The 13,395-nt window shown below is 41.8% G+C and overlaps 1 protein-coding gene across 1 annotated transcript in view; it reads right to left on the bottom strand.

The window, feature by feature from the left end:
- Window positions 1-13,395, bottom strand: part of Arhgap35 (Rho GTPase activating protein 35) — a 110,408-nt gene extending 97,013 nt beyond the window's left edge. Inside the window, 1 exon segment of the mRNA XM_047527659.1 lies at window positions 13,191-13,395. The gene's annotated coding sequence lies outside the window, so the exon portion shown is untranslated.

The raw sequence follows: 13,395 nt of genomic DNA, 5'->3' as shown, positions 1-13,395 counted from the left end.
TCAATAAATACTTATCATTTGAGAATAATAATTTTTTTAAAAAATTTAGATGTTGATAGACCTTTATTTTATTCATTTATTTATATGTGGTGCTGAGAACCAAACCCAGTGGCCTACACATGGCAGGCAAGTGCTCTACCACTAAGCTCCAACCCCCGCCCAAGAATAATAATTTATTAATTGAACATTTACTATATGTCAAACACTTTTTATGGATTTCCTTGGTTTCTCATAACAATCCTATGAGATATTAATATCCTTATTTTATAAATGAGAAGACTAAGGCTTGGAGAAGCTAAACAGCTTTTTAGGGTGACAACAAAATCACAGGCACATGATCTGTCTGGCTGTCTAAATGTTTCTCCATATATTATTGGTATTGGTCTATGGCAACGTTTTCCACAGTCTATGTAAAATGAGAATTAGGAACCTACCTACATATGTCCATGTAAGATGGTCAACTTGCTTGGGAAGGACTATCTTTCTTTCTGTTACTGGATCTCACATTTTATGAAATAAAGAACAGTTTTCCTTCCTTTTTTAAAATGCCCTCCTTCGCAAAACTAAGGAAAAGGCCTGTTTGGTAAACTTGTATTTGCTTTCCGAATACCATACTCTCCAAAACTATAAAAGTCAAGTCCAAGTACTACAAAACCAATGATGACACTTACTCAGCATTTAGGAGGACTCAGGCACTATTTTAAGTTTCTTAAATACACCATTTTAATTTGCACCGTGACTCTATGAGTATACACTGCTAAGAGCCCCTTCTCGTAGAGGAGATGCTTGAGGTGCCATGTCTGAGTGTCCTGTCAGAGGGTGCAGGGGGAGGGGTAAGAGGAGTGACTGGGGGCTCAGGCTAAGCCAGTCCTAACAAGAGAAAAAGCAACTGAGGCCTGACCTAACACCAAGAATGCCAAACAAACCTCAACCACTGCTATCTGGCCTGCGATGTGAGTTTTAATGTTTAAATGTGTGAGATGCTCACTGATAAGACCCCAAAACCGGCCACTCCTGGGGGCAAGTTACCAGCTGTACAAAGACCAAGAGATAACAAAGTAATGGCATGTGCTGCTGATAACTGACTCAAAATTTCATCATGCTGCCTGTGCAGCACCTAACACACGCCCACACTAAACATTCTCATTAACCAAACTGTTTCATTCTCCTAACAAATTCAAAAGGTTTTCCAACTTTAAAGAGCTTTTATGTTCACTATTGGCACTTAGTTTTCTTTTTTTGTTTTTTGGTACCAGGAACTGAACCCAGGGATGCTTACTCACTAAGTCCCCACATCCCCTTTTTAAATTTTATTTGGACAAAGGGTCTCACAGAGCCTCACTAAGTTGCTGAGGCTGGCTTTAAATTTGTGATCCTTCTGCCTCAGCCTCCCGAGCCACTGGGATTGTAAGTGTACACCACCTCATCTGCAGCATTTAGTTTTCAAAAAAGCAAAAATAAAAAGACTTCAATCACGCAGGGTAGGTGTTTAAAAGTCCATTTTATAGACAAGATAACTCCAAATAAAAATATCTTATCCTAGGTCACAAAGTGGATATGAAGCAAAATGAAAACTAACAAAAGATAGGTTTTTCCTCTACATCACTTGAAGGATTTTAAGACTCCAAGGACCAAAACACTTCAAACTTCATCTTCTCTGGGATTCTCACACCTCACAACTTTATTCAACAAATATTGTGTTCCAATTGACCTGTCCAGCCCTGTTCTAGGAATAAAAATAAAGGACAAGGCTGGGGGTGCAGCTCAGTGTTGGAGCACGTAGCATACATGACATGAGGCATTGGGTTCAATCTCAGTACAACCAAAAACAGAGAGAGAGAGGAACGAAAGGCAAAATTCTGCAGGAGTCTCTTTCCAAAACTCTCTTAAACTTTGCAATCCCCCCCCACCTGAACTTAAACCCTTTCACACTGACCACTGGGCCTTATGGTACTCTCCCCAACAAGAGAAAGAACGGACAGTAAATAAATGGGTATGAGTGTCCTGCTAAATAAGAACAATAAGAGCAAATGGAGTAAACTTTAAAATCTCCAAATGACCTTATTCAAAATTAAACTTGGACAGGTTTCTTAAAAAATTCTTTCTCATAATAAGATGAAATCTGTCTTCCTAGTCAATGCATTCTTGCACTGAAATGTTCAGCCACACTTAGTTATTTAAGATAAGATCGAGGAGAAGAAAAAAAAAAAATTAGGCCACTGGCCTTCTAAAATTTTTACTTTCTGGTACAAAAACAGGGTGTTCCTTGTGCTACCTGTAAGGGAAGAATTGCCTTTGTTTTAGAATAGGGATATAAACTCTCCAGAGAGGAGGAGGCAAAGTCTCTGTGACTGGTAATTTCAATGGGTGCACACCAAAACACTAGCTCAATGATCGGGAAAAGGAGAAAGAAAACTTGTCTCCCCTTATCCTCCAGAGCTACAAAGATCTAGTACGTTCCCTCTTCTCCCTTAGGTTTTAAAATTATTTTTAATAAAAACAATGAAATAGAATATTAAATAAAATTATTTAAATCTTTTTTAAAATATATTTTTAGTCTTGAGAATTTTTTTATATATATTTTTAATTGTAGGTGGGCACAATACCTTTATTTTATTTTTATGTGGTGCTGAGGATCAAACCCAAGGCCTCACACGTGCCAGGCGAGCGCTCTACAACTGAGTCACAACCCCAGCCCCTAAAACTTCCTTAAATATTCACGGCTCATAAAATAAAGATGTAACTAACTGAATGAATATTCCTGACTTTGACTAAGCTCCTTCCCCTTAAAACAAGAACCAGCAGGGTGTGGTGGTACTCCCCTCTAATCCCAGCAGCTCCACCTGGGAGGCTGAAGCAAGAGGATCACAAGTTCAAAACCAGCCTCAGCAACATATCAAGGCCCTGAGAAACTCAGCGAGGCCCTGTCTCTAAATAAAATAGAAAAAAAGGCTGGGGATATGGCTCAATGGTTGAGCACCCCTGGATTTAATCCCGGATATTTACAAGAAAAAAACAAAACAAAACAAAACAAAGAACAAACTTGGGGGGTTAGGAGAACAAGTCCCTTTTACCAGTATTCCAGTCCCCACGGAGAAATGGAAAATTCCACCTACCTCAGAGGAGAGGGAAGCAGCAATCAGTAGTGTTCTAGTACAAAATAAGCAATGATTGCTATTAATTGTTAATATTGCTAATAATTGGGCTGGGGATATAGCTCAGTTGGTAGAGTGCTTGCCTCACAAGCACAAGGCCCTGGGTTCCATCCTCAGCACCGCAAAAAAAAAAAATAAATAAAAAAGTATATATATATATATATATATATATATACACACACACACATTTATATATATATATATATAGTTAATAATTAATTTGATTATTCTCTAATAAAGGGTGACTGCCCTAGAGGGACTAGAGTCCAGAGGATCTCACAACTTTTCAATCTCTGCTTTTCAGTTCAATTTTTGCTTTGTATGTTTATATGAAAAACCATAAGGAGGCTGAGGCAGGAGGCTTCCAAGTTTGAGGCTAGTCTGGGCAACTTAGGAAGACCCTGTCTCATAAAGACAAAACAAAACAATTAAATAAAGAGCTAGGGATGAAGCTCAGTTGTAAAGCATCCCTGGGTTCAATCCAAGAAAGGAAGGAAGGAAGGAAGGAAGGAAGGAAGGAAGGAAGGAAACACAAAACCACATTTCACCAAAAAAGCTTGTTCAATCTTTTTTCTTAAACCAATAGTAAAGCCCTTGAAGAAAATTTAGAAAAACTCAGAGGGAAAAAAGGGCAAACCACTCAAAATCCTACAACACAAAGGTAACTACTAATAGCACTTGAGCGTATTTCTTCCATGTTTTCCCATATATATTCTAATATAACTGGACTCACACTGTTTACAGTTCTATATCCACATTTTCCCACACTTAATTTTATTTTGTGTGCACTTTCCCAAGTCAAGTATTCTCCAAAACTCATACTTTATGAGCGACTCCATACTTTTCCATAAGGCAAACATTCCCCTAAGGTTAAGACACAGATCTTCTTTTTTTAATCTGTAAATGTCACTATAGTTAATATCTTTATATACAATCTTGGTTTGCATCACCACTACTTGGTTCACACAGACTAATGTAAGTAGATGAAGGGCTGTTAAGTCTCTTAAAATACTGCCAAACTGCTCTCTAGAAAGTTCACAGCAATTTGCAAGCCTGACAGCAGTTTGAGTATTAATCACATCATACTCTCAGTAGCAAATGACCACTGTCTTTCCTTTTAATTCCCAGCAAACAGCAGAGCACAATAGCATATACCCGTAATCCCAGCGACTTGGGAGACTAAGGCAAGAGGATCACAATTTCAAGGCTGGCCTCAGAAACTCAGCAAGTCCTAAGCAACTTAGCAAGACCCTGTCTCAAAGTAATATAAAAAGGACTGGGGATTTGGCTCAGTGGTTGAGTGCCCCTGGGTTCAATCCATAGTACCAAAAAACAAACAAAAAACCCAATTATGTAAAAAAGGAAAGTATGCCCCATCATATGAAGAAAGAACCTACAGAACATAAAAATTTCACAAATGTACATTTAAGACTTATGTACTTTTCTACAAATAGATAGCATCTTAAACTTTTTTAAAAAATTAGAAAATCAAAAAGTGGGAATCTACACAAGAAAACATATTCCCTGTATACACACATAGAATGCCAATTACATAAGAGAACACTGCCATTTTTCACAGCTTTTGTGGTTACTGACTGACTAATACTGGGCACCTGCTAACAGCTGGGACCCACCCCCTCACCAACTCAGAGCCTGTTTCCCTTTTTCCTAATTTATCAAAGGTTCGCTCTACATTCCTTTATTGACTGACCATTTGGAAGAAATTTCTTCTAGGTCAGCAGCATTTTTAAAAAGTACATAATCCTGTAATCCCAGTGACTGGAGACTAAGGCAGGAAGATAACAAGTTCAAGGCCAGCCTAGGCAACTTAGGGAGACTCTATCACAAATTTAAAAATAAGCCGATAGTGGTGGTGAATGCCTGTAATTCCCGCAGCTTTGGAGGTTGAGGTAGGAGGATTGCAGGTTCAAGGCTAACCTCGGCAACTTAATGAGACCCTGTATCAAAATAAAAAATAAAAAAGCACCCTTGGGTTTACTCCCATATACCAAAAATCAAAGAATAAAAAATAAAAGGGCTGGGTATGTAGCTCAGTGGTAGAGTACCCCGGATCCAATCCCCAGTACCAAAAAACATAAAATAAGATACGCAATGACTTTAGGCCATTAAAGGTTATCACAAAAGCAGCAACCAGTCTTCTACTTATAAACATAATCAAACATTTTTGAAAAATAATGACCTAGTAGTTTTTAAAACCAAGCGTTTTAGGTATACTTTTCCCAGTGAAGTAACTCTCTCAAAGTGAAAGCCACTCTAGCTAAAGATGCAGGTTTCAAGAGTCTAATAATCTTCTATTAATGCAGTGCTGACTTTCATTTGTACACAATCAATTTGTTACTGAACAAAGAACCCTTTTTAATTGCCTGTGGCAATTAACGGTGATCATTTTCCTTTGTCTCATTCCTAAGTAGCACAGGCTGCTAGAGATGAAGCCAGTTTTGACCTTTCTTTTAAATGGAAATGGGGTAATATACAATGCAACTGTACATGTATTTTTCAATTCTTTTTTTTTTTTATACTTCAGGAGGCTATTATCTGTAGCTGGCTAACATATTTTCACCCCAATATTTTTTTTTTTAAACTCCAACTTAAAAAGTTACTAACTAGGGGCTAGGGTTGTGGCTCAGTGGTACAGTGTTTGCCTACTTTGTGTGAGGCACTGGGTTCAATCCTCAGCACCACATAAAAATAAATAAATAAAATGAAGGTATGGTGTCCACCTACAACTAAAAAACAATTTTTTAAAGTGACTAAATAATTACAGCTTCACACAGTGTTTTTCTATCCATATATCTATATATTTCTATCTATACAATTAAAATTTTTTATAACTCATTTAAATTTTATTTATCATTTCCTGGGGTGGTGGGGTGCTACGGCTTGAATCCAGAGCCTTGTGAATGTTAGGCAAGTGCTCTATCACAGAGTTACATCCCCAGTCCCTAATTTTTAATTGCAATTTGACAAATCACAGTTGTATATATTCTGTATATTTCTAGTTGCCTAAAGATATTCTCAAAGAAAGAAAATATTGGTTGGGGGTATAGATCAGTGAGCATGCTTAGCATGTACAAAGCCCTGTGTTCGATCCCCAGCACCAAAAAAGGAAAAAGATCTCTCTCTCAATTAAGAACTACCCAGATATTTCCCTATGTGCCAAAGATAATACAGACTTTTAAGGAATCCTGACCAAATATTTCTATCTTCTTTATGTTAAGACTAGTTTACTTACAGTTTTGTTATACTTTGATTTTTTCCAGGTCAGAAATAAAATGTTCAACTTTTCCAATATGTTGGCTAGAAAAACAAGCTGGTATTTGTAGCTGTAGATTCTTTTCAGAATACTGTGATATGGACGTGTGTGGTAGCGCACACCTGTAATCCAGCAACTTAGGAGGCTGAGGCAGGAGGATCATAAATTCCAGACCAGCCCCTGCAACTTAGTGAGACCCTAAAATAGAAAGGGTTGGGCACATAGCTCAGTGGTAGAGTTCCCCTGGGTTCAATCCCTGGTACCACCAAAAAAAAAAAAAAAAAAAAAAAAAAAAAAAAAAAAAAATTCCTGTGACATGGAACAGGTTTGGACACTGTGTGTGCTGTCTCTGAACATGAAAATCCTTTAATACTATTAATGTGGGATTGCCTCCCAAGGAGTCAGACATTAACCAGAATAGTTTAACAATCATTTCCCTTCAGCCTACGTTATATATTTGTTTACAACTGACTGTAAATTCCTTAAAGGGATAAACTATAGGGTATTTTTATATCCCAGAGTAGCAAGGAAGCCTAATAAATATAAATTTTGGAATCAGACACACCTGGATCATAACACTGTTAGTAAGTGATAACTTATTAACCTTGCACCAAGGTCATGACACTAATGATACAGCAAATATGTGGATTAAATACCAACTAGGGAAGGATGCTCTCTAAAAGTCTATTGCCAAAGGATGGTCTTTACAATTGGTGCATGATCTCAAAAAGAAAAAAAAAAAAAAAAAAAAAAAATCAAGGTTTTGGCATCTGTTTAGATTTCATCAACATGTCTGTAGAGGGGGCCTATCAAGTAAAAGGTATTTTGCATATGAGAGTCCCATCCTTAAGGAGTATACTATCTAGAGAGATAAGCCAATCAAGTATTATCAGTTCTAAAATAAGGCAGAACCAACTAATATAATCCCTTCATTTTCTAGTTAAAGAAAATGCGGTTCAGAGAAGTGAAAAGTTGTTATTTGGCCGAAGTCACACAGCTAGTAAATGGCAGAGCCAGGGCTTAGGAAGGGAACTTTAATGTTCTTTACACCACGGTAAGCTGCCTATTAATTGTTCAAATTCAACTACCAAATTACGACAGTGACGAGGAAGAGGACATCTTCCAACAAAGAAGAATGCAGAGATACTAGGAGAGCAAAGGGGAATGAAACACCTACAGACATAATGCAACAGTCACAAAAGCTACAAATGTCATAAAATGGCAGTGTTCCTTTCAATAAGATGAAGGAAATAGGTAAATATGGCTATTTTCAGCAAAAATAAATATTGCCTTCCTGTGATGATGCTCCATGGCTTGAAGTTCCTGGTTCTCTGCTAATGTATCAAGTTAATGATGTTTCTCAATATCAGAGAAGCAAATAAATGAAAATCAGATTGACAGATGCCAAAAGTTATTTTCAAGAATTCTTTAAAATCAAGCCTGATAAAGCATCCTATCAAAAGTTAAACAGAAATAAATTTTCAGGAAGATGAACATGAATGATTTGTTTGCATTTCTTAATACCAGCAATTCAAGTGCTATTCAGACCACTGCTATTTGAGAGCCTAGGTCAACAATGACTCAGCTTGAAAAATTCCATATTGTTTTTTAAAAGAGGTATATGGTTTTAGTTATGTAGCTAATACAATCTGGATAGTCCACCCTCCAAAATCACACACTAATTTCCATGCGAACAGCTAAGAGGCAGTGTTTACGTTAGAAAAAGTACATGACGAAAGTAATCCAGTTCATTCCCCCATCAAAGAGCCCCACTCCAATTCTAGTTTACTAACCCGAAGAGAGGTAAGAGGGAACTACCTAAGAGCAGCACCAGGAGCCCAGTCCCAGTACTAACTATGCTTGTGATGCATCCAGACTGGAGAGCCCTCAGCACTTCAGACTACAAGTGGGAAGTCCAGAAAGGGAAGGATTTGTCCAAGGTCCTAATAAGCAGGACAAGGCTTAGACCAGAAGACAGGCCCCTGCCCTTTTGCCCAGTACTCTTCTTTTGTGGCAGAAGCCTGCCACAATGCTCCAAGCAAGTCTCCCATTTTCCTACCTGTAAATAAAGAAATTAAGACTAGGCACTGATTTCCAAACTGAGGACCACCAAACCCAAGGTCATTGAAGCCATTTCTGCTAGTTACCTTCCCTTTTCATGTAAAGAATCTCAATTTCACCTATCTTATATGTTGTAAAAAACAAGAAATTTTAAACATGATGATGATTAAACATGATTAATCAAAAGTCACACTGGCTAATTAGAACAGATTTAAAAGTTTGTTTTTTTTAAAAGTCACACTGAGTAAATGAGGACACCAGACTACTATGTGGTGAATGACAACAGTCATAGGAGCTCAAAGGAAAGCCCTGCAAAGTGCCTTAGGAGACTACAGCCAAAGGTAGGAAAGCAGACCAGACTAGAGGAAGGTACAGAGTCATCCGACCTTCCCCACTTTCAGCTCTACTGACCTGACATCCTTACTCATCATACAGACTGACCACACACTTAGAAAGTTCCAGTTCTATGCAACCCTCACCCCCGCCATCCAGATTGACTTTTGCCAGAAGTCATCATCAGACCTAGGTGTGCGCAACCCAGACAACTTCTTCCATTTGTCTGGTATCAAGGAATGACCATTTTCTGATCTGTAATTATCCCATAGCCTGCACCATGCCAAGAAAAAAAAGGAGGTGGGTAATGGAGGGGGGATAGTTTTAAAAGGGGGGATAATTTAAACAATGAAGATTAGTTAAAAAAAAAAAAAAAAAAAAAGGTCAATTTCTAAAAGTCTGGACAGGGAAAAAAAACCCTGAAATCACATTAATAGGCTGAAAATAGCTACTTGTACCTGCTCTCATACTTCACCCCTATTTGCTGTGACCGTTCCAGAAGCCAAGGCGACTACCCTACATTTTCTGTAGCACCCAATTCCATCATGAAAGTAAATGTCAATGATGGGACTGGAGCCTCTGCTACCATCAGAGAAATCGGACAGTCACTGGAACATCAGTTACCAGGTTAGGAAGAAAAATCAGCTCTTTGTTATGTTTCCACACTTACAATTATATTAACTTAGGCTTTGGGCATGCAGAAACTTTTTATGCTGCCAGTGATATTAAAACTGTGCAACACAAATTTAAGGGTACTGCATACGGTTGTTTTTATTCTCAATTGGCTGTCACCTCCACATTAAGAATAAAAACAACTACACCAATATGGGGAACACACACAAAAATAAATTCAGTGAATTAACCATGACACATGAGGTCAGGTTCAACACTGGTAATGAACTAAAATTCTTTAAGGCAATAACGATGAAACTACATGCCACAGTTAGATCATTAAAATTAGGAGAATGCTTACCAGAAAATTTAAAAGTCCTAAAAAGTTAGTTGCAAGTGCTACAGATTTACTACTATCCAGCCCACTTTACTGTCTCATATACCAATAGCCCCAACACTTAATGAGTCAACACTCCAAATGTGTAGATGACAGTGAATGTTTTTTATTTCAAATGTGTTCACACAGAACTATTTCTAAATAAGTGCTGAAATAAACATAGTCTGATCATAGCTCAGTTAAGAAAGTCCTTCCAGTAAATGTTCCTTCACAGCTGGATAGCTGCTTTAATATGCAACTGCCCTAGGCCACAGGAAAAAAATCATGCTCTTGATTTACTTAAGAAATAAAATAAATAAACTTAGACCATGCCAAAGATCCTCCGTTCCAAGTTAAAGGAGGAAAATGTTTGGATGGCTTTTTTGTAAAAGCCATCTCTACCTCTGAATGGATTTCCTAAGGCCCACACCCACTGCAAGATTACTGAAAACAGCCCAGGAAAGGTAGGGAAGGCACAATTCCCAGATACCACCAACACTGAACTCATGTCAGCTGGTTCCTAACAACCCTCTCTAACTCCACCCAGTGAGTTCCCCAGAAGGTCCAGGGAATGTGAGGGCTCACCCCACACACCCCTTGAATGCCAACCAGTTTCTGAACCCATTGTGGATCTGCCCAGAGGCGCTCAGCTCCTGTGGCTGGGAGTGCCAGCAATACCAGAGGGCAGAAATCTGAGTGACACTTGGCACTCTCTCTTTCAACAAACAACCGCAAAGTGCTTTCCAAACCCAGGCCCTCACTATTTTGAAGACCAGGAAGCTGCAGCGTTCCCCGGGCAGAGGTGAAAAAGAAATAAACCCACCCTGCCCAGCCCGTCCCCCAAGGTCACAGGGCAAACCAAAGACCATTAAAAAAGGCAAGGCAGACTGCCGAGATTCTGTAGGCCCAGAGCAGTAAACACCAAGAAGGACCATATCGCCCCCTGGGATCCAGGAGAACTTGAGAACTGGCATTTCCCGAGCTGGGGTAAAAACAAGAATATGACCTGCCAGTTGGAATTAAAAAAAAAAAAAAAAAAAAAAAAAAAAAAAAAAACACACTCCTAAGTTCTCCCAGGGGGCTCTGACTTGGAGGTAGAAGGCGGAAGAGGGTAAAACCATGTCTCTGCAACAGCTCAGAGGGAGGGTAAGTGAGAAAGAATAAAGACCTGTGAGCAGCTGCAGTCCCCTTTTCCTAAGGACACAAAGCTGCAAAGCCCAGTGATCTGAAGGGAGGAGGGAAATACAGCACAGGAAAGAAAATGGGGTAATAAGATCTACTTCCCCAGTAAGCTAAGTAGAAGTGGAAGAAATGTGGGAGACACTCCTAGGCTCCCTAGAGCAGTAACTAACCAACCCTCACCTATTTACCAGATTTCACAGGATCCCAGGGGATAAAACCCTCAGGCTCAGGGATCTGAAGCTGCTGAAGTTCTCAGTGCCTAGAGAACCCAAGGTCCAAACTCCCTGCTTCACCAGTGAGGCTAAGGGATGGGAAACAGGAGAGGAAGACATGCCTGAAAAGGGGAAGCCCTCAATGGGGAATGGGTGGGCCACAGTGGGGAGCCAGGAAACGCAGGTCAAATAGAAACTAAATGCAAGAGGAGCCTGACAGACTATGAGGGGAAAGGGGAAAAAAAGGTGGAAGGGGAAAGGGAGAATTATCAACAAGGAGTGAACATAAGTCAAAGAACTGGGGTAGCTCCAAGAAGGGATGGGAGTAGTAAGAAGGAAAATTCGAAAAACATCTTAATGTCAGAATTGGGGGAAAGAGGACTCAAAAAGAAGGTACGTGCAGTGGAGGGAGGACAAATACACAAAGAGTGGAGGATTGCAACTAAATTAAAAGGACACGGAGAGAATGTCAGGTGGAAAACTTAGAATTGAGAGGAACCCAAGGTGGAATGCACTTACAAGACCAGTGTTAAAGGGGACCACTTTGAGAGGGACAGTGTTGGAAAGTTAAAAATGAGTTAAAAAATATACAGGCTAGTGGACAGCTCCAAAAGGGGCCTGATGAGGTGGGTGGGTACTAAATAAAGGATGGGGCAGAACTGAAAAAATCAGAGGAGAGACCAGGTGGAAAGGATCTGGGTGCGGGATAGGAATGGGGCTGGGAGATGGGTCAGAGCTGAGAGGTAAAGGCAAGTATAAGAAGGGCCACAATGGGGAGGAGAGGCCTGGGGGAGGCAAAGAGGAGGCAGGAAGCAGGTGTTAAGCATAAAGGAACTGAAGGGGAGACAGGCCAAAGAAGGGGGAGCAAATGAATGGAGCAGCTCAAGGGAGTGCCAAAATGAAGGTGGGGAGGAGCCAAGGCTGACAGAGACTGAGCCAGGGAAAGAGGTCAGGTAAGCGAATGGCAGAAATAAGAAATCTGCAGGGTCAGAGAATGAGGAGGAGGCTGCTTCCGGGGAAGGCAAAGGCAGAAAGCAAGCTGCCAGGGAAGGACTGCAAGATCTGAGCTCAGGGAAGAGGGCAGAGGTGGGAGGCAAAAAGATCTGGAAGAGAAGAAAGGGTCTGAATGGCAAACAGAAGAAAGAGCTGATAAAAGGAGGCAGCAAACATAGTGCATCCAAGTCAGAGAAGGGTCGGAGAGAGACAGTCGAGGGGCATTCCGGGGTGCAGCAGGTTCAGTGAGGGCCAGAACAGAAATGCGGGTAAGGGATAGTTGGGCCTGAGAGAGATGGAATTAAGTTCAAGGGACAGAACCGGAGGTAGCAGTGTCTAAATCCACAGGACTCGGATGGATCACCAAGGAGGTAGATCGCAGGTCCTAAAGGGACAGCTCCTGGGAGTGCAAGACATTATACGGCAGGAATAACAGTGGATAGGTCAAAGAAGGGGCCGGAGACAGAAACCAAGGGTGGTGAGAGCGGAATAAGAAAGAAGGCAGAAGAGTCACGGATCTCTAAGTGGGAGCCAGAAACAAGGGATGCAGAAGGGTCAATGAGGAGGAGGTGGGTCCCATAAGCATTGCAGAGTCCAAGAGGAGCTAAGGGCATTACCAGACACGGAAGAGGGAAAACGAGAGGCGCAGAATCGGGAGCAGGGTGGCTGCAGTCAAGGGGGGGGGGGGGCGGAGGGAACACGAGACAGGCACCGAGATCCCAACGGATCGGGGGCGGGGGCACGCGCAGGAACAGCAAGGCTGGGGCGGACAGGGGCCAGTCCGAAGGGCAGGCGGGCCTCACCGGCCGGGCCCAAGCGCCAAGCGGTGGGGACCGCAGGACCAGGGGCGCTGGGGGGCCGCTCCTTCCCCTCCCCCTCCGGCTCCTCCATTGTTCGCGGGCTCGGGGCCCCGCCGTCCCCGCCTCCCCCAGACCCCGCAGCGGGGCGGCGCCCGGCTTCGCAGCCCGGAGTCCACGAGCTCGCGCACTCACCAGCTGGGCGCCCTCAGCGCGGCCCCGGTCTTCGCGATCCCGGCCGCGGAGACGGCGGCCCCGGCGCCATGTTCCCCTGCTCTTCGTCCAGCAGCGGCTGAGGCGGCGGCAACGGCGGCGGCGGCGGCGGCTCCGGCGGCGGGGGGCCGAGCGGACCCTCCCTCGCGGGCTCCCTCCTCCGCCTCCGCCTCCTCCTCCTCCCGCC

This window comes from Sciurus carolinensis, chromosome 16, assembly GCF_902686445.1.
Source record: "Sciurus carolinensis chromosome 16, mSciCar1.2, whole genome shotgun sequence".
NCBI classification, from domain to species: Eukaryota; Metazoa; Chordata; class Mammalia; order Rodentia; family Sciuridae; genus Sciurus; species Sciurus carolinensis.
The sequence above is the reverse complement of the archived record's forward strand: the minus strand, read 5'-3'. Positions and strand labels throughout refer to the sequence as shown.